The following is an 18933-nucleotide window of genomic DNA, read 5'->3' on the forward strand; positions in this document are numbered from 1 at the left end:
AGACATTTTATTAAATAAGATGAGAAGCACAATCCTTAGTTTTAATTTCAAAACAAGCGACCACACATCTTCATTCCCATACCCACTACAACTTGACCCAACAAAAGAATATGAGGCATCTTTATTGTCCATGGAAACTTGTAATACCTTATTTAATATAACTGAGAAAAATGACAAGTTTAGTTATAATCCGGGAAGTGGATACAAACCGATAATAGTCTCACCCGTAGCATATGAGATTTCTCAAATATCTTCCGAAATTGCTCATCTGATGAAAGAACAGGGTGATGAACCAAAAATATTGTCATTGATATTCAAAAACATACTTCAAAATCAACGATTAAACTTATCAATAAATACAAGGTTGATTTCACAATTGATAATTCACTTAGAGAGTTATTGGGTTTCTCCTCAAAAAAGATTGAAACTAATGGGACGTTTTACAGTGATAATGTCATTCAAATATCCTCAGGAATAAATTCCGTATTAATTCACTGTGATTTGATTGATGGTGCTTATAATGGTGGAATAAAAACAAATACAATATTTGCATTCAGCGCATACTCAACCACAATTGGTTATAAATTCAATATGGAACCCAAAAATTTGGTTTATATCCGTGTCAGGAAAAACCATACACAGAGTACATTTTAGGATAACCGACCAAGATCATCGAATGACTTCTGTTAATGGAGAAGTTATATCCACAGAATTCATCTACGTGAAGTTTTCCAATAAATACATACGATGGTTATTGTGAGGACACCCGAGTTGGGAAAATATAAAATAATTACAGGGGCTGGGATGTTCCTTTCCCCATACTACATGGGCGAAGGTATTTATCTTGGTAGAGGATACTATAAACCTAAGAGACAAAGGGGTGTCGGACATCAATTAAAAGGAGATGGGATAAATGATACTCTAATGGGTATCGGTTCAACTGTTCTTAAACATAACGACCAAATTGGTTCAACTGCTTCTCCTGTGAGAAATGTAGCAGGTGCTGTAAAGAGCATAAAAGATGCCAAAAGGAATCTCATAAATTACAAGCAATAAAAGAAATTTAGAAAGGCAAAACACATTTGTCCCTCCAAGAACGACAGAAAATAATTCAAATACTTGGGTCAGGGATTCAAAAGTTTTAACATCTTTTCTCCTTAATAAATTTCAAGTATGGAAGCAATTGATAGTATCTATGATTTGGATTATACCATTGTCATCTCAAACTGCACTAAAAAAGAAGATTACTTCAAGGTAAATGCAAGAACTGGAACAGACTGGAATGCAAATGTTACAAAATGTTTTGAAAAAAAAAATCAACAAACTTATTTGAATCTATCCGAAAGTTTCTTGTTGTGAAAATTTACATTCACTAAGGCTGGGAATAACACAAACGCTACACTCATAAAAGATTTCTTCTGGAAAATGTTTGATAGTGTTCATTTGTACATTGGAACACAAGAAGTTGAAGCGGTTGATTATGTCTCTGCTGTATCTGAAATGATGGGATTTACACTATATACATTCAGTGATAGAATGTGAAAGGGGGCTGTCGAAGGTTTTATTTCTGATATGTCAACGGGAACAAACACAGACACTGGATACACTCAAAGGAAAGGAATGAATAATGATGATACAAAAGCAGTTAATTGTTTTACTGTGGCAGTTCCTCTTCAAGTTGTATTTGGATTTTGTGATCATGATAAAGTTCTGTATGGTCTTAAAATTAGATTTCAACGACAAAGGAATGATAATGAAAATAGATTACTTTTTGGTGTTGGTAGTGCTTTTGTTGCTCAGAATAAATTTGTAATTGCTGAAATGAGTTGGTATATGAGTGAATATACTCCTTATCTTAAAACAGAAGAGATGTTGAACAGAAGACTTAACTCAAAGAAACCACTCAGTATATCATACCTCAAAAGAAGATGCCAACACGTTAAACTAAACCGAACCACTTACACGTGGAATTTGGGTGTTCTTCAAGGAAAGCCACGATATCCATGGATCATTTTTTTAAAAACCAGATGGTGATACTGCGACTGATAAGAATAAAGCATTGAGTGATAATGCACAGGTGAAACTACTTCGTGATTCTCTCTGCAAATTTTATCCACGAGATAGATTGGAAATTAATTGGGAAAAAATGATTTTGCTGAAGCATACAAGTCTTACCAAAAGGTGTGTGAAAGTAATGGAAATAAAGAACCTATTTTGGATATGACATCATGTAAAAGTTTGTATCCAATCTATGCGTTTGATCTGAGTGCTCAAAAGGAAACTATAACGTCTAATCGAGTGATACTTCCCTATACATTGAAAGAGGAGAGAGTGAAGAAGTTGATACATATTGTTTGCTTTTGGAAGAAACAGAATTACAGATTAATACAAATAATGGTGTTATGATTTGTTTCACATAATTTTTTATTAAATAAATGAGTGGCAAAGTACCAACTGGGGTATATGTTAATCAAATCAATCTTCATAAACTATCATCTTGTGTTCAAAATTCAAAGCCTTGTACGATTAACGTTAATACAATTCAGAGAAAAGGAACAGTAAGAATTGATGTTTTGCTCACAAGAGAACAGGTTAAAATCTTGAACGATACTGGCTCACTTAAAATTAAAATGACAAAACCAATGTTGAAAACATATTCAACAAGAGAGATAAGTTGAGGATTTCTCCCATTTCTAATTCCTTTATTTGCTGGTTTAAGTGTGGTTGGAGCATTGACGGGTGGTATTTCAACAGCGGTGAAAACTGCCAACGAAAGGAAGGCTCAACTCCGGGCTCAAAAATAATTGGAAAGACATAACAAAGAGTTGGAGAAACAAATTAGTGAAAGTGGTGTAATTGTAGGTTTTGCTGAAAAACTTGAAAGTCTGCCTGATAAAGCGAGATTGTTAGTTGGAGATATGCTTTCTTCTATCGCACAAGCAGGTGTAAAATTAACTAAAAGGGGTAATGGATTATATCTTTCTAATAAATAAATGAGCATTGATGAGTCGTTTAAAGAATTTGGAAAGAATACAACATCAAATTTACAACTTGTCAAATATTGTGAGAAATTAAAAATTCATAATGTGGTTATTTGTATGAGAGATGAATTAACAAACGTGCCTAAACGTACAAAGAATATTATTATGAACCTAGGAGATAATAATGGGAACGGTTCTCATTGGGTTTGTATTTTTAATGGTCAAGACAAATATTATTTTGATAGTTTTGGTCTTCCACCACCTGTTGAAGTCATAAAATTCTTACAGAATGGTGTTTATCAAACATTTCAAGTCCAATAATTAAATTCCAAGTGTTGTGGTCAATTACGTCTATGTTTTATTTAAACTCAACAAAAATTAAAAATTCTATGACATTGTTTTTAATCTAATATAAATGACTTATGTTGGTAAAGATGGTTCTATCTCTGGTGTATCCCAAGAACTGGATATTGAGTTATCAAATTATTATACAAAGGCACAGGCTGAACGACAGAAATATAGTATAACAAAAAATATTAATGTGAAAAATGCTGCTAAATTAAAAAATTATCCAAGCCCGACTGACACGAATGACTTGGTGAGATAAAGTGATTTATCACAATATATATCCTTAAATAAAACGGCTGTGTATTCCAAATATACATAAGTGTTGATTTTATTTCCAGGTCATACAGAATTCACAGTTCGAATGAAAATTAATTTTTTTTATAAAGAAGGGCGTATCTTTTGTATGAGAATAGAACAATGGGGGTATGATATGAATGATTTCGGGAATAATTGGTCATTTAAAATTGACCGAGAAGACCTGGAACAATTAAATCAGTCTCGTAAGGAAGAATATTATCCACTTGGTATGGAGAATGAGTTTTGTGGAAGCACAATTAGTAAACAACATATAAAAGAATTTAATAATGGTAAATATAATGATGGTTTTGCCCTAGTTTATATCATGAAAACAGAAAAAACAGGATTATAGATAATAAGTAGGGAAATACAAAATGATTTGACTATGGGAAGATGGGGAGGTGTTTCTTGTCATAATATTATTCTGTCATATATTTCTTATACATAAATGACAGCAAGAAGGCTTCAAGAAAATTATCATTTCTGTGTCCAAGCATACCTTCAAGAAAAGGGTATTCGGTATTTTAATAAATACTAGTGCATGCATGTAGGTGCGTGCCCGTACGTACGTGGCCGTACGTGCAAACAAAACAAAAAAAAAACTTTCAAACCGCGTGCCAGAAACAACAACCACACAGGCCGTTCCTTCGCTCTTGCGTGGCCGTATGTGCAAAAAAAAAACAACTTTCAAACAACCAGACAGGCCGTTCCTTCGCTGTCGTAAACGACGACTGGATTGGGGCATTGTGTTTAAGAAAATCGAGAAAGAAAGAATACAGTCAGTCGATAAATCAAGAAAAAAAATTGAGAAAGAATACAGTAATCGTCACTGACTGGATTGGGGCATTGTATTTAAGAAAATCAAGAAAGTACAGAAATCGAGAAAGAATACAGTAAGTCGATAAATCGAGAAAGAATACAGTACTCGTCACTATCCGGAAGTTCGCATATCGCAGTTATGATTATTCGCAATTTAGTTTTAATGGCCAATTATTCAATTAGCGCCAATGTATTTTGCCTTTTCGCAAGGAAAAACACGGAGAGGAAAGGAGAGGAGAGGAGCGAAAAAACCTGTAATGGCGAACGCAGCTGAGTTTCTCTTCACCATCGACCACGGCTACGCAGCAACGCTTCCTGTCATTGGTTGATATAAAATGGCCGCATCAACGGTTCCTGTCATTGGTTGGTAAATAAATGGCCATAACTTGGGAAGCACTTGTCTGATTAATATGAAACCTTGAAAAGGCACATCCTCAGGTCCCCAGCAATATATCTGGCAAGTTTCAATGAGATCGGACCAGCGCTTGTTGAGAAACAGCGGTCTCTCTCACACACACACACACACACACACACACACACACACACACACACACACACACACACACACACACACACACACACACACACACACACACACACACACACACACACACACACACACACACACACACACACATTGCTGGAATTATAGATAGATGTTCTACAACATAAGAATGAGGTATTTTCAATAAAAGATTGGCATTATGCTGATGTTGATAAACCAACAACTTTGGATTTAATTAAAATGTTAAATAATGAAAAAATGATAAAGTTAAGAAAACGTAAGGGTCTTTTAGAAATTCAAAATCAATTTTATTGGTTTCTTTTTGTAAAAAAAAATATTTTGGATACAGGAATAACAAGAAATCCCGATGAATATATGTATGATATTCTATGGGGTGTAAGTGATTAAAGGATAGTAAGGGACGAGGAAGGAGTTGAAGAGAGAGAAGGAGGATAGGGAGAAGAGAGAGAAGGAGGAGAGGGAGAAGAGAGAGAAGGAGGAAAGGGAGAAGAAAGAGGAGGAGAGGGAGAAGAGAGGGAAGGAGGAGAAGGAGGAGAGGGAGGAGAGGGAGGAGAGGGAGGAGAGGGAGGAAAAAGCGAGAATGAATAAATATGGAAACAGGTGAGATAAAAAAAAGATTGGGGGTATTTCAGAAAATAAATGAATCTCAACGTACCGAGGAGGAAAACAATGAATTGACAAGTCTATTCGCAATATTTTCAACAAGACTATTGACATCGTTTTCAAGGACAAGATCTTGACTTTAATTAAAGTTTTTCATTTTTTTTTTCTTAAATAAATGGAGGAGAGAGTGAAGGCATTTCTCAGGATTCTTTATGTTTTAAAAATTAAGATTCAAATTTTCATGTTGGAAACTAAAAATACACCCGTGTGGGAGTGACGGTCATTTCTGCAAGAAAATATATAGCCTCCTGAAGGTAGGGCAGTTTTTGCAAACTTTGAAGTCACGTGACGCGAAAGCGAAATTCGAAAATCCGTCCTGACCAAATTTAGATGTTGTCCCATAGATTCATATGCCACAATCAAATTCAAGATCGCTTGAGAAATGGCGGAGGAGATAGAATTTGAAAATCGTCATTTTCGCAACTTCAAAGGCCTCGTGACCTTGACCTTGACCTTCGGTGACCTTGAAAGTCATACCTTCGTGAACGTCTCATCGACCTCTATCAGTATCACTAATGACCAGATCTCCCGCTTCAACTTCATTGTGGACAGACGGACGGACGGACCCATATTACCCTTTCTCTCACCAATATTATTAGGTCATTGGAAATGACCTAAAAAGGTTTTCGCACTCTGTAGCAATTTTTCTCATAAATAAATGAGTTATTGTCTCAAATGTAAAAAGAAAACTAATACTAAAAAATCTTATATTTAAAAAGTAAAAATAACAGGGTTATACAAAAAGGTATATGTTCGGTGTGTGGTTCAATAAAATATCAATTTATCTCCAAACACAAACTCGGAGGAGATATACAAAAGTTTTTATCAGGAAGTAAATTTACAACGACTGGAATACCAGGGGAATTACATCTTCCAGGGTATTCTTTCTGTGGTCCAGGCACAAACTTGGATAAAAGATTAGATGAGGCAGACAATCCGATACTATGGAGTAAACCCATCATTAGGGTTGATGAAGTGTGCATGAGACACGCTATTGATTATGGGAATAGCACAACGTTGGAAGAAAAACATGAAGCCGATAGAGAAATGTTGTGTAATTTGTCTCTGATACAAAATCCACCCTTGAGAGAAAAAGTTGATAGGTTCATCGTGAAGAAGATGATCAGTGCTAAATTGAAACTTGGACTTGGAAATTCAAAAAACTTATAGACTCTAATGATATCATGAAGATTGAAGCGCAATTAGCTGATGAATTACGTAAACCAATATTCACAAAGTTTCAGAGAAGGAAGGTTTATTCAAAGGAAGTTGAATATATCTGGTCCGCTGATTTGAATGAACTCAATAATGATAAGGGGTACAAGTATGCTTTAACCGTTATCGATTTGAGGAGTAGATACGCATGGGTTGTCCCTTTAAAAAACAAAACAGGTAATACTCTTATGTTCGCCTTTCAACAGATATTTAATAAAAGTAAGAGAAAACCTAAAAAAATTGTGGACTGATGAGGGTCGAGAGTTTTATTACAAGACATTTATGAATTTTCTAAAAAATAACAGTATTACGTTATACAGTACCTTTAATGAAGGGAAGGCCGTTGTTGTTGAACGTTTTAATCGTACCTTAAAAGAGAGACTATATAAAAAATTCACACAACTCGGTTCTCAACAATGGTCATCTTTTATTCAGGATATTGTGGATAAGTATAATGACACGATTCACACGTCAACGAATATGAAACCATCACAAACATTTACAAAATTAAAATATGAAAAAGAGATTAATATCAGAAAACCTAAGTTCAAAGTTGGTGATATCGTAAGAATATATAGGTGGAAATCTCATTTTGAAAAAGGTTATACAAAGCGATGGACGAATGAACTTTTAAAAACTGTTGATGTAATAGATACGGTTCCTTGGACATATAAGATATATTATTTAGAAGGGGAAGAGATTTTAGGTTCATTTTATTCACAGGAATTACAAAAGACAAAACAAAGCAAATAATGCCCATGGGAGCAATGGGTTGGCGCTTCACTCCCTCTACTATTCACCGTTGTGGACACTCGAGGGCTAATTCCGAGGTGTATAACAGGTGGCATCTGCCGAGGGTTAAATTAAAAATATATAATGTGTTTCAAGGGGGACGATCTTAGATCTGTGAACCCAAAACACAGAATCCTCAACTGAATAGTCAAGGATTAACGTGTGTGTGTGTGTGTGTGTGTGTGTGTGTGTGTGTGTGTGTATGTGTGTGTGTACCCCCCCTCCTCCCTCCCTCACATTCAAAATCTCAACCCTCACCCCAATCCTCACATTCAAACTCTCAACCCCCACCCCAACCCTCACATTCAAAATCTCAACCCCAACCCTCACTTTCAAAATCCCAACCCTCACCCAACACAATGTCTTTTTTCAAATACGTATTTCAACAAAATATTTTTTTATGGTTTTTTTTTCTCTTCTTCCAATTCTGTCATTGAAGGCTTTCAGGTTTGATGAAGAAGAAAGGTGGAATAAGAACTTTCCTGCACTTTCTTCCCAGAACTTTCTTGAAATTGTTCTCATCAAGCACCATCCAACAAAGAACTACATCGATAGGTTTGGTTCCCCAAGAGTGGTAGAAATCACATTTCAAGTCTCCAAAATAAACCCAACTTTCCAAGTCTCCAAGTTATAACCACATTCCTGTTGTTTCCAAGGTATGTATCACATTGTGAGTTATCAAGCCAGAACCCACATTTCAAGTCTCCAAAATAAAACCAACTTACAAAGTCTCGAAGGGATAACTCATTTCCTGATTTTTTTCAAAAATTGTGAGTCTCCAAGGTAGGCTCCATATTTAGAACCATCTTCGCAGAACCCTTTTCCTGAGTCGCCAAGGTAGTTATTTAAACCATCAAGGCAGAACTCATTTACTGATTTTTTTTCAAAATTTGTAAGGTCTCCGAGGTAGGTTTCACATTTAAAACCACCAAGGATAACTCATTTACTGATTTTTTTAAAAAATTTGTGAGTCTCCAAGGTCGGCTCCATATTTGGAACCATCTTGGCAGAAGACTTTTCCTGAGTCTCCAAGGTAGTAATTTAAACCATCAAGGCAGTACTCATTTCCTGATTTTTTTCAAAATTTGTGAGTCTCCAAGGTTAAACTTGTATTCTGGCTCATCAAGGTATGACTTGTTCAGTGGGTATTGTCTTGATAACTCACAATGAGTACTATTGTTGCAAAACTCTTTTTCAGGATTTTGCTGGTCTCCAAGGTATAACTCTTTGGTTGGGCCATCAAGGTCGAGCTCGTTCTGTGGGTCTTGGCCGCTCACAAGGTCTTCAACCAAGCCAACAATTTCACCCCAAGTTGTAGCAAAAGCAGTATTTTCATTTTGTATTTCAGATACAATTTCCTGTGAGAGAAAGTAATAATGTATTAATTAAATGATTTAATTATTAAATGTGTCTATGCTTCAATCAAACTCTGTAAATAGGAAAAGAAAATCTTACCTCAACAGATAAGAGGTTTGAATCCAGTTCATCAACTTGAAGGTTTAGTTCCATACAAGTAGTAGAACTCCAAAGAACTCCAAAGTCATCCACTCAAGACCAGCACAGCACTCCATTCTCAGTAAAAGTAAAAAATGTTTAAAATGGAGTCTGGGTTTGAAGCTTTTATAGAGAAAGACTGGTTGCTATGGTTTCCTTTTGGAAATTCCCTGGGCAAGTCCAGGCAAGCCTTCGTTGGGAAATTTTTCAAAAACATAACATTCTAGAATTAGACAGGTCTCTGCCAGGCAAAAACTGCCCTTTTTTCCAGTCAAGGTTTTCTCTGCTGATTCATGTACTTTGGAACACACTCTTCCAAATAAGCTTCTGGGCCACCCTGAATTTTGCTGCAAATCCAATATGGCAGCCAAAATCCAATATGGCTGCCCCAGATATTTCAATGCACAGCAAACTTTTTTCTGGTGCATTTTACACCCCATAAATGTATTACCAACAGATAGAAACATGATGACAAACTACACAAATATCATATTGGAATTGTTCTATGACGTCTCCTTGACGTTGAAATGACATCATAGTCGACCGATCGATATCAGAAATTCAATGTACTGCAAACTTTTTTCTGGTGCATTTTACACCCCATAAATATATTACCAACAGATAGAAACATGTAACTAAACTACCAGAATAACCCTTTATTTCTATTCTGTGACATCTCCTTGATGTCGAAATGACGTCATTGCAATGCGATAGCCCCCATAATTTCAAATTTTATCAAACTTTTAATTTTGAATGAATTAAAATCGGATAGAAATGTGGTATTCTCATCACTGGTCCATAAGTTTTCAATGACAGCAAAATGACGTCGTATTCGGTACAGCAACCTCTCCTCGCTGTGCCGTACTAGATTTCAATGTTAGAGAAGCTATTTGGGATTAGTCCAACAAAATACACGAATTGAAATGTATTTCTATCCCCTCTCAATTATCCCAGATGCTTAGTTATTGTTTTAAAAAGTCACAGTTCTAAAAGCACAGAAGCTTTTCAATTCTCAGTCACTAAGGTCTATATCGCTGTCTTCACTCTCGAAGTCAGAATCAAGTCCGCAGTTATCTGAAGAACATGTTTCAGGGTGCTCCACGAAGGAGGGGGTGCTCTCTTCTTTGGGATTTTGAATGTTCCATAGTCTGGCTCCTCTTGGTCAATTAGACTGGACTGTTCCTGTTTGGAGGCAGTACTGGGCGGGGTATCATCTGCTCGTACAGCCTGGAATATTGTACCAGTTGTATGGTGGGTGGTTTGAGCTCCTGTTAGAGTCTGTTGTTTCCCTTCAGAGTTATCAAAAGTTATATGCACACTTTGCCCTGTGGTAAAACCTGGAGGAAGTATCCTCTTATGCTCCATCGAGATGAACTTTGCCCAGATGTTATTGATATCACGAACATCCGTGTACGATACTCCAAGATGCCACATCGGTTTAGGAGTTGAGTGGCTTCCTTGCTGCCTGTTATCCTGTGAATGGTTGAACTCATAGCAACTCCTATTGGAGAACGCTCACCATTGACCAGTTTCTCCCAACTTTCAGCTATGGCTGAAATTTTCTCGGCTTCAACCCTAGAGGCAGTGGCATATCTAAATGTGTTTGTTGACCTCCTGGGATTGATTGACCAAGCAATGGAATTGCAAGTACAGTGGAGTGGTCTGTGACTATCAAGTAGAGTAAACAGTTCGTCTGGTTCTAACGGCCATTTTATAGCCTCCCTCTGTGAAAGTTTTCGACGAATTAGCCAAGCAAATGCCTTGGTCAGATCAGATTCACGAAGTCCATTTCCTTGTAATGTAGCCGCAGAGTACGAAAGTGGATTGACCGCACAAGAGTGGACGACCAGCCGGTTTCCCAGCAAGTGAAAGTCAGTGGCATCTCCAAATCTCTCAGTCAGGCATTTTTTCAAAGTATAGGGTTTTGAAATCGGAGGGTCCCTAACGTCATATTCTTCACTCATCTCCTTTATATCATCAATTAACTCTGTCAGAAAATAGGCATTCAGATCCTTGATGACCATGCATTGGAACAGTTTGAAAAAGCCATCCATGACCTCTAAAACTAATCCATCCTCTGCGGGAAGCTTCCGCTCATAAGTGTAAGTAAACTTATCATAGCAAGTCTTATGATAATACACATCCGCTGCAAAAACGTCATAGGACGCACCACTAAGAATTACATCAATTGTTTTTGTGGCAGCATGCAACTTGTCAGTTTCATCATTTATTTTCACATCCCGAGCTTGCAGGATTTTTGATACTGCATTTTTCTCAGAACATCGGCCTAGACCACCACTATTGAAGGGTTTGCTGTCATATGCTGTTTGCACATTGCAGATAAAACAGATTTTCTTCGTTGGAAGGGACCCTCTACGTATCCTGTACGGGGGATTTGCAACATCTTCATTGGACTCATGCGAACCAGTTTTCCCTGAACTCGACGGCAGTAGTTTTTTGGACTGGACTTCCTTTCGGGTGATTCTGTTTCGAAATGTGATTCTGCAGTTCTCATGAACATAGATATCCTGGCCTGCGCTAGAAAGACGCTGTGCAGCAGACAGGAATTCAACATAGGGTGCCTGAGTACATAAACTCTGGTCAATTTTTACCCATCTTTCTGCCAGTGACGAATAGACTGCAATCCATCCTGAGTTAACTTTGAAGATGGCTCACCTTCGTCGATACGTTCATTACACAGACAACACAAATGCAATTCATCACTCTCTAAACACAAAATTGGTGTAGATGCCATTGTGCAACAGTTTACACCTGTTCAAAAGCTGACATTGTCTTTATCTGTAGTCAAATGTGGATTCGCTGAATCTTCTCAGGAATCCTGGAATCTTTACTGCCTGTCCTGATGTTAAGGATTCTAAAATAAAAGGGAAGCTGAGAAAATATGATCATGGAGAGAGGGAAATACATAAATCACTTGAAACCTTTTTATACATTAAAAAATAGTAAATCCAAAGTGACTTAGACTGGTGATTTGATATTATTGGTTATAGAATAAAAAGTTTGATAAAATTTGAAATTATGGGGGCTATCGCATTGCTATGACGTCATTTCGACATCAAGGAGACGTCACAGAATAGAAATAAAGGGTTATTCTGGTAGTTTAGTGACATGCTTCTATCTGTTGGTAATACATTTATGGGGTGTAAAATGCACCAGAAAAAAGTTTGCAGTACATTGAATTTCTGATATTGATCGGTCTACTTTGACGTCTTTTCAACGTCAAGGAGACGTCATAGAACAATTCCAATATGATATTTGTGTAGTTTGTCATCATGTTTCTATCTGTTGGAAATACATTTATGGGGTGTAAAATGCACCAGAAAAATGTTTGCTGTTTATTGAAATATCTGGGGCAGCCATATTGGATTTTGGCTGCCATATTGGATTTGCGGCAACATTCAGGGTGCCCCAGAAGCTTATTTGAAAGAGTATGTTCCAAAGTACGTAAATCGGCAGAGAAAACCTTGACTAAAAAAGGGCAGTTTTTGCCTGGCAGAGACCTGTCTAATTTTTCTAGTAGTGTAGCAGCATAGCAAACCTGTTGTGCATTTTGTGATACAAGCACCAAATTTGGCACAAATGTACATTAATATATTGCGAACATTTTCAGATATTGGGCCACTTGAAATTCTCTCTTTATGTCCGCCATATTGGATTTCAAAATGGCCACCACTTGAAATCTACATTTGCTATTATCTCTGGACGTAATGCAGATATTGACTTGATTCTGGTATCTAAATGTATGTTTTTGGGGCCAAGGAATTCAATGGTACCATTTTCAACTTAATATTATCTATCACAGGACTGATAGAGCTGGACAAGGTCAGCCAATCTGAATACTGGTGCCGTCTCCTCATCTTGTCTGGTTTCTTCAATGTAGAGAACGAGTTCAGCGAAGACAACTGCCGACATTGCTCGCTCTTGTTTTGTGTCCTGTGATCCTGTTGACTGGGCCTTTCGTGTGCGATTGTAAAGTCCTATCAAGCACCGTGGGTGATACTGGGTGTCCAACGCTATCATGTCCCCACCACTGAGATGGCCCAGCAGTTCTGTATCACCAAGAAGGGTTGCACAGGCACGCACCCGTTTGTCCATTTGGAATGTTGCAGCTTTCCGAAGACTGTCAGCCCCAGCAGGTTGTTCACAGAAGAAACAATTTTCTGGGACCTTCTTCTCTGTACTCGATGAGCGTGAATGTAACCTGGTGCGTTTGCATGCAGCTTGTTCCTCATCGCTCTCACATTCTTTCTTGAGTGCTCTCTTTTGTGCTCTCTGCAGTTTGGTGTTGTTGTACTGGAGCCTGCATGTCTGATGATATTTTGCACCGTGTGCAACCATCGCAGCTTCAATGCCATGACCATCATCGAGTCTTTTCAGGTGAAATGATCCTGGAAGCTCTCCAAGTTCACTGAATTTGACCAAGTTCTCTGTGAGTGAACTGTACCCACTCCCAATGTCTTTTCTCTTTGATTGGTCAGGTTTGGTCAGTGTCTCCGTTTTGTCCTCTTGACATATAAGGCATTACTTCCAGTCGGTTGTGGTGAGGTGCTGTGATGTTTATGGTGAAGTTCGCTCAACATCAGCTAGTCTGAAGCTCTTGGACATGGTGGAACTGTCTTCTGAATCTGCAACGATATAATTATATAATGTTAACATTTTGTTATATATATATATATATATATATATATATATATATATATATATATATATATATATATATATATATATATATATAATAGAGGGGTTTCCTCCACCATACTAATGGAGAGGAGGATAATTCTTCTATATCGTAGAGCATTTAGCTTGGCACTCTTAGGGAATTAGTTTTGTGATATTATGCCGGAATTAAATTTTCACCCATACCGAGGCAAGAACAGAAATAAAATCACATGAGATTCTTTAGTTAAAAAAATATTCCCAAATTTATTGAATATTTACAAAACATTTGAATACATAAATTCTTACAATATTTACACAGCCAAGATTTAAATATAAATCAGTCTAAACTCTTATGAGGTTGGACAGTACATTTTCCAGACATACCCCGTTCTTTTAATTACAGCCTTCGTGTTAAATTCAGAACATGTAAAAACTGTCAGTGTGGAATACACACTTCACTCAAAATACTACTTTATATAAAACATTTCTAATTTAAAGCCTTATCGTAAGAATTTCAGATAAACCCCAAAAAAGTAAGACCAGGTTGGCTATTAGAGAACCTGCCTCTGTCGTGCCCACCAGACAAGTGGTTTTAGCCGGCACACATGTGTATCAGGTAAGCTTGTACTGAGTACATCATACCTGAACAACTCAGTGAGGCAGAACACAGCAGTGCACACCAGGATGACCCCTTCAGTGCATAAACCAATTAACCTGTCCACTGCAGGGCATATAGAAATGAAGTTATTTTCTGCATATAATAATAATATAAGTTCAGTTCTATATAACAATTTCTGTTATCACCACTACAACTACCACTACTACAAGCTTTGTCTGGAATTTTGTGGACTAACAGACAAACAGACATACAGACAAGCTGGGATCAAAACATTACCTCCTTCCACCATTGAGTGTAGAGGTAAACATCATGGAAATTCTATCATGCCCTAGATTTAATTCATGCTTACCCGTGTATTTGCTTCACTGGTTCACAAGGTCTTTTGCATACATGTAATTCAGACTCTTGTCTTCATTGCTGACCACACAATGTTGTTTAGCTGAGCCCAGATTGTATGTAATTAACTCATTTATGTGGAGTCACAAGGTGATTTAAGCACAGCCACACACAGAGAACACAGCTGATGTGGGTCAACACACATGCAGCCTCTCTACTCTTTTATTTGGGTCAGGGCTGTGATTAAAGACATGTAGTGGAGTCATGTTTGTAAACATTGTTAAAGACATGCTACAGTGCATTGTTAAGGAAACAAGACAGATGGAAGCCTATACAAGAAATTTCTGTGCTCTAGAACCACAAAAGCTGGCTTAAAGGGTCTAGGAAAAAGGGATTATGCATGTTTGGTATTTATTGACAATATGAATGTGCTGTTACATAAAATATGCATATGAAAAACACAAATGAATGGGTCACTTTGTTTCCTAATGGGATATGAATTTATATTTTAGACTGCCAGTATATATATATGAGCTTGTCTGAGTTGTTACTAGTGATTTAGTATAGTTTTATATTTATTTATATTTACAGAACTAAGACATTCTTTTCAAAGTATTGTGTTGAATCCAATATTTGCCTAGGTCATTTCCAAATAAAATTATATAACAGACTGTGATAGATAATATTAAGTTGAAAATGGTACCATTGGATTCCTTGCCCCCAAAAACATACATTTAGATACCAGAATCAAGTCAATAGCTGCATTACGTCCAGAGATAATAGCAAATGTAGATTTCAAGTGGTGGCCATTTTGAAATCCAATATGGCGGACATAAAGAGAGAATTTCAAGTGGCCCAATATCTGAAAATGTTCGCAACATATTAATGTACATTTGTGCCAAATTTGGTGCTTGTATCACAAAATGCACAATTCTTTTGAATATTTGGGCTAAGCCACCCCACTATAGTGAATTCTTTGTGAGTCAGAGATTAACTGGAAATGATGTAAGAATAGGTGGGGCTTCGTAAAAGTGGGCGGGGCCTAGGAAAACTGGGCGTGGCTTATGAAAATTCCTCGTGAAAAGTGGGCGGGGTTAGGGAAAGTGGGCGTGGCTTATGAAAATACCTCATGAAAAGTGGGCGGGGCTTTTGAAAAGTGGGCGTAGCTTATGCAAGAAATAGTCTGAGGCTCAGTAGGTAGTCAGATGAGCATTGAGAGAAGTATATCATTTCATAATGACACAAAAGGGGTATCTTGAAAAATATAAAGATTCAAATGTTTTATTTTTAAATATTTTAGATGGGGATTATTGTGCAAAGAAAATTAAGCTATTGAAGGAATTTGAGAATGAACAAATCTTTATAGGTTCAATGAGTGAGCTGAACAATATGCATTGGTTATTTGAAAAAAAGTGCTCCGAGGTTAAAAGGAGAGGCTATTAAAATCTCCATTCACTTCCATGTTTTAGATATTTCTTTAGACTCACCTTTAATATATATCACAGTATATTCACCCGACGACTTTACGACTTGAACAAATCTTTATAGGTTCAATGAGTGAGCTAAACAATATGCATTGGTTATTTAAAAAGAAGTGTCCCAAGGTTAAAAGGGGAGACAAATAAATATACCTTGGGATAAAAAGGGGGTTTATTTTTTAGGGAAAAAAATGAATCGCTGAGAATCCCCCATTCACTTTACATGGGGAAAGTGAGCCAGAATCAGTATATTCACCCTACTCCTGCAGGAAGCAAAAACATAACCACTGCTTAAAATTCAAAAGCACCATAAAGGGTGGGGCCTTGTAATACCCTCTCCCACCTGGAGGCGATGCTACATGATACACACTTACATAGAGAATTTGTGTCCAATGCCTACCCCCTCCCCCAAGACCACTGGCAAAGATATAACACCCTGAGACATTAATTGGAGTCATGCTGATCCTATATGTAGTGAGTCTGGATGTAATCGGCCCAGAACTGTAGGAAGAATAGCATGACACACACACACACACACACACACACACACACACACACACACACACACACACACACACACACACACACACACACACACACACACTTCTACAGTTCCGGTTATTCCTAAAATATAATATAATTTAAAGGATTGCTGTAAATGATGTTAATTTCACAACATCCCATATTCAATTTCATTTAAATTGCAAACCTCAGAAGATGGTTCCCTGACCTAAAGAAAGAATCTTCACCTGTAAGCAAATTAATGGTTTTCCGATCATCAGCTGGGCACCGTTCTTCCTCGAAGTTTCGATCCTTTCAGCCCAGGACCTCTCCAAACGGCGGATCCACAACCTTGGTCACGAATCCACATCACTAGATTACCGATATCAGTAGATCCACAACCTCAGTTACCTACAGGCAGTCAACCCATCAATGCAACATCACTAAACAGACTCTACTCGCTGGAGGATTTAATGTATTAATTATCACACAGTATTATCACAACTCCCAGTACACATTCTCTGGGTTGATATGCCTGATGCTATGGGCTGCATTCTCATGATGTATGCTAGTATTGATAGCTTTAAGTTCTGTTTATAGTTGTAACAATTGTTTATGACTGGGAATTTGTCCTACAGACAGATTATTTCAATGTGACTGAGTTGGTTTGATGTCTTTAGTCTGTCAAAAGTTGTTTTTATCACAGTTTTTGTCCTTAAACCCATGAGTCTCTGGGCAGGACTCTGCCATCCCTCTTCCACAGCACCATTCACTTTGCTATTGTCTTGGCTAGATGTTTCATGGTTAAACCACAATTTTGTGCTGAAGAGGTCTTGATCTTGAATCTGACAAATATTGTGAACCACCATCACTGATAATTATCTGTCATGGATGTGGTGTCTGGAAAAATTATGTTTCATTTTGGTCACTTTGGTCTCGGTCAATGTATTTGGGAAGTAGTCGATTTCCAAGAAATTGTTGCAATAGTCTACTACAACCAAATAACTGTGACCAAGTACTGAATGCATATTTGGAGGTTCCAGAGCCTGCATTTTTACCATAGGTGGCACAACTTTCAAAATACTCAACATACTGCTGAATGTTATGTGACATGCAAGGCGAGAAAATTAGTTATTGAGCTCTATGAAGGCAAAAGTTGATATCCATGTGGCCTGCATGAAGCTTACGGTATACTTAACCTGAGTGTGCGTGGTTGCTACAGTTACTCCTTTGATCAAGTATAAAAATTCCATCGTCTGCTATCAAGTCATCTCTGTGGCTGTAGTATGATGTGAGTAATGGTGACACGAAGATGTCATCTTTTGGCCACCTTTCCTTGTTTGTAATTTTTATACATACCTATGTCTCATCCCTCTGGATCATCGAGTGTATTTCTTCAAGACAGGCAATTAGTATTGACACAAAAGAGGTCTTGTTACAGCCGCTCATTCAGTTCATGGCCTCTCAGTTAGGGGTGTTCATGACTGGGTATCTGTGATATTGATATAATTTTCTGGTTTGTCGCTAAGAGTGAAGTCCTACTCCTGCCCACGGAGTAGTAGAGCTTGTACTCAATTGGGAGCCTTTATAATAATATAATATAATTATGATCCCTTACAAGGAAATTCAAAATAGGAGAAGGCCTTTGGCCCATTCAAGCTTGCATGTTGGCAACTTATGGTTGTTCGTCTGTGCTGTATCCTTTTAAATGTTGAGCATCAAGCAAGGACGCAACACATATCATTTTTCAAGTTTTTGGTATGGCTCAGCAGGCATTTGAACTACCGATCTCCCAGGCTCAAGCCATTATGCTCCTGACTCCGGTTCAGAGGTTTGCACACAATGTCTATAAGTGGCTTATGATCTGTGATTATGGTCACACATTGTACATAAGAGGAGTGGTGAAATTTTACTACTCCAAAGTTGACAAATCTACCCCTAACAAATCCTTTTCCTATTTTTGCATCCATTTTTTGCGTCAGTTAGTGTCCCGCTGGTGAAAACAATTTTGGAACAGGGCAGATCTGGTCTTATTCACTTGCATTATACACCCTTCCCCGCTCCCCGCCCCCACCCCCCTTCCCCACACGAGCTCCCACACTTCCTTCTCCCCCACCCCTGTCGCTCCACCTCCCTCCTTTTCCCTCCCCCTGCTCGCTCTCCTCTCCCTCCTCACTCCCCCTT

The 18933-nt window shown here is 37.6% G+C and overlaps 2 pseudogenes across 1 annotated transcript; both read right to left on the bottom strand.

Annotated features, from left to right (window-relative positions):
- Window positions 1–7991: 7991 nt before the first annotated feature.
- On the bottom strand, window positions 7992–12204 carry LOC147034530 (uncharacterized; annotated as a pseudogene). Its single transcript, XR_015059159.1, has 2 exons — window positions 9097–12204; window positions 7992–8999 (listed from the first exon to the last, which is right to left on the bottom strand). The product of XR_015059159.1 is annotated as an uncharacterized LOC147034530 (transcript).
- Window positions 12205–12736: 532 nt separating this feature from the next.
- LOC147034531 (uncharacterized) lies at window positions 12737–13761 on the bottom strand (annotated as a pseudogene).
- Between the last annotated feature and the right edge of the window lie 5172 nt (window positions 13762–18933).

This window comes from Eptatretus burgeri, chromosome 1, assembly GCF_056783735.1.
Source record: "Eptatretus burgeri isolate ZD-2024b chromosome 1, Ebu_testis_v1, whole genome shotgun sequence".
NCBI lineage: Eukaryota > Metazoa > Chordata > Myxini > Myxiniformes > Myxinidae > Eptatretus > Eptatretus burgeri.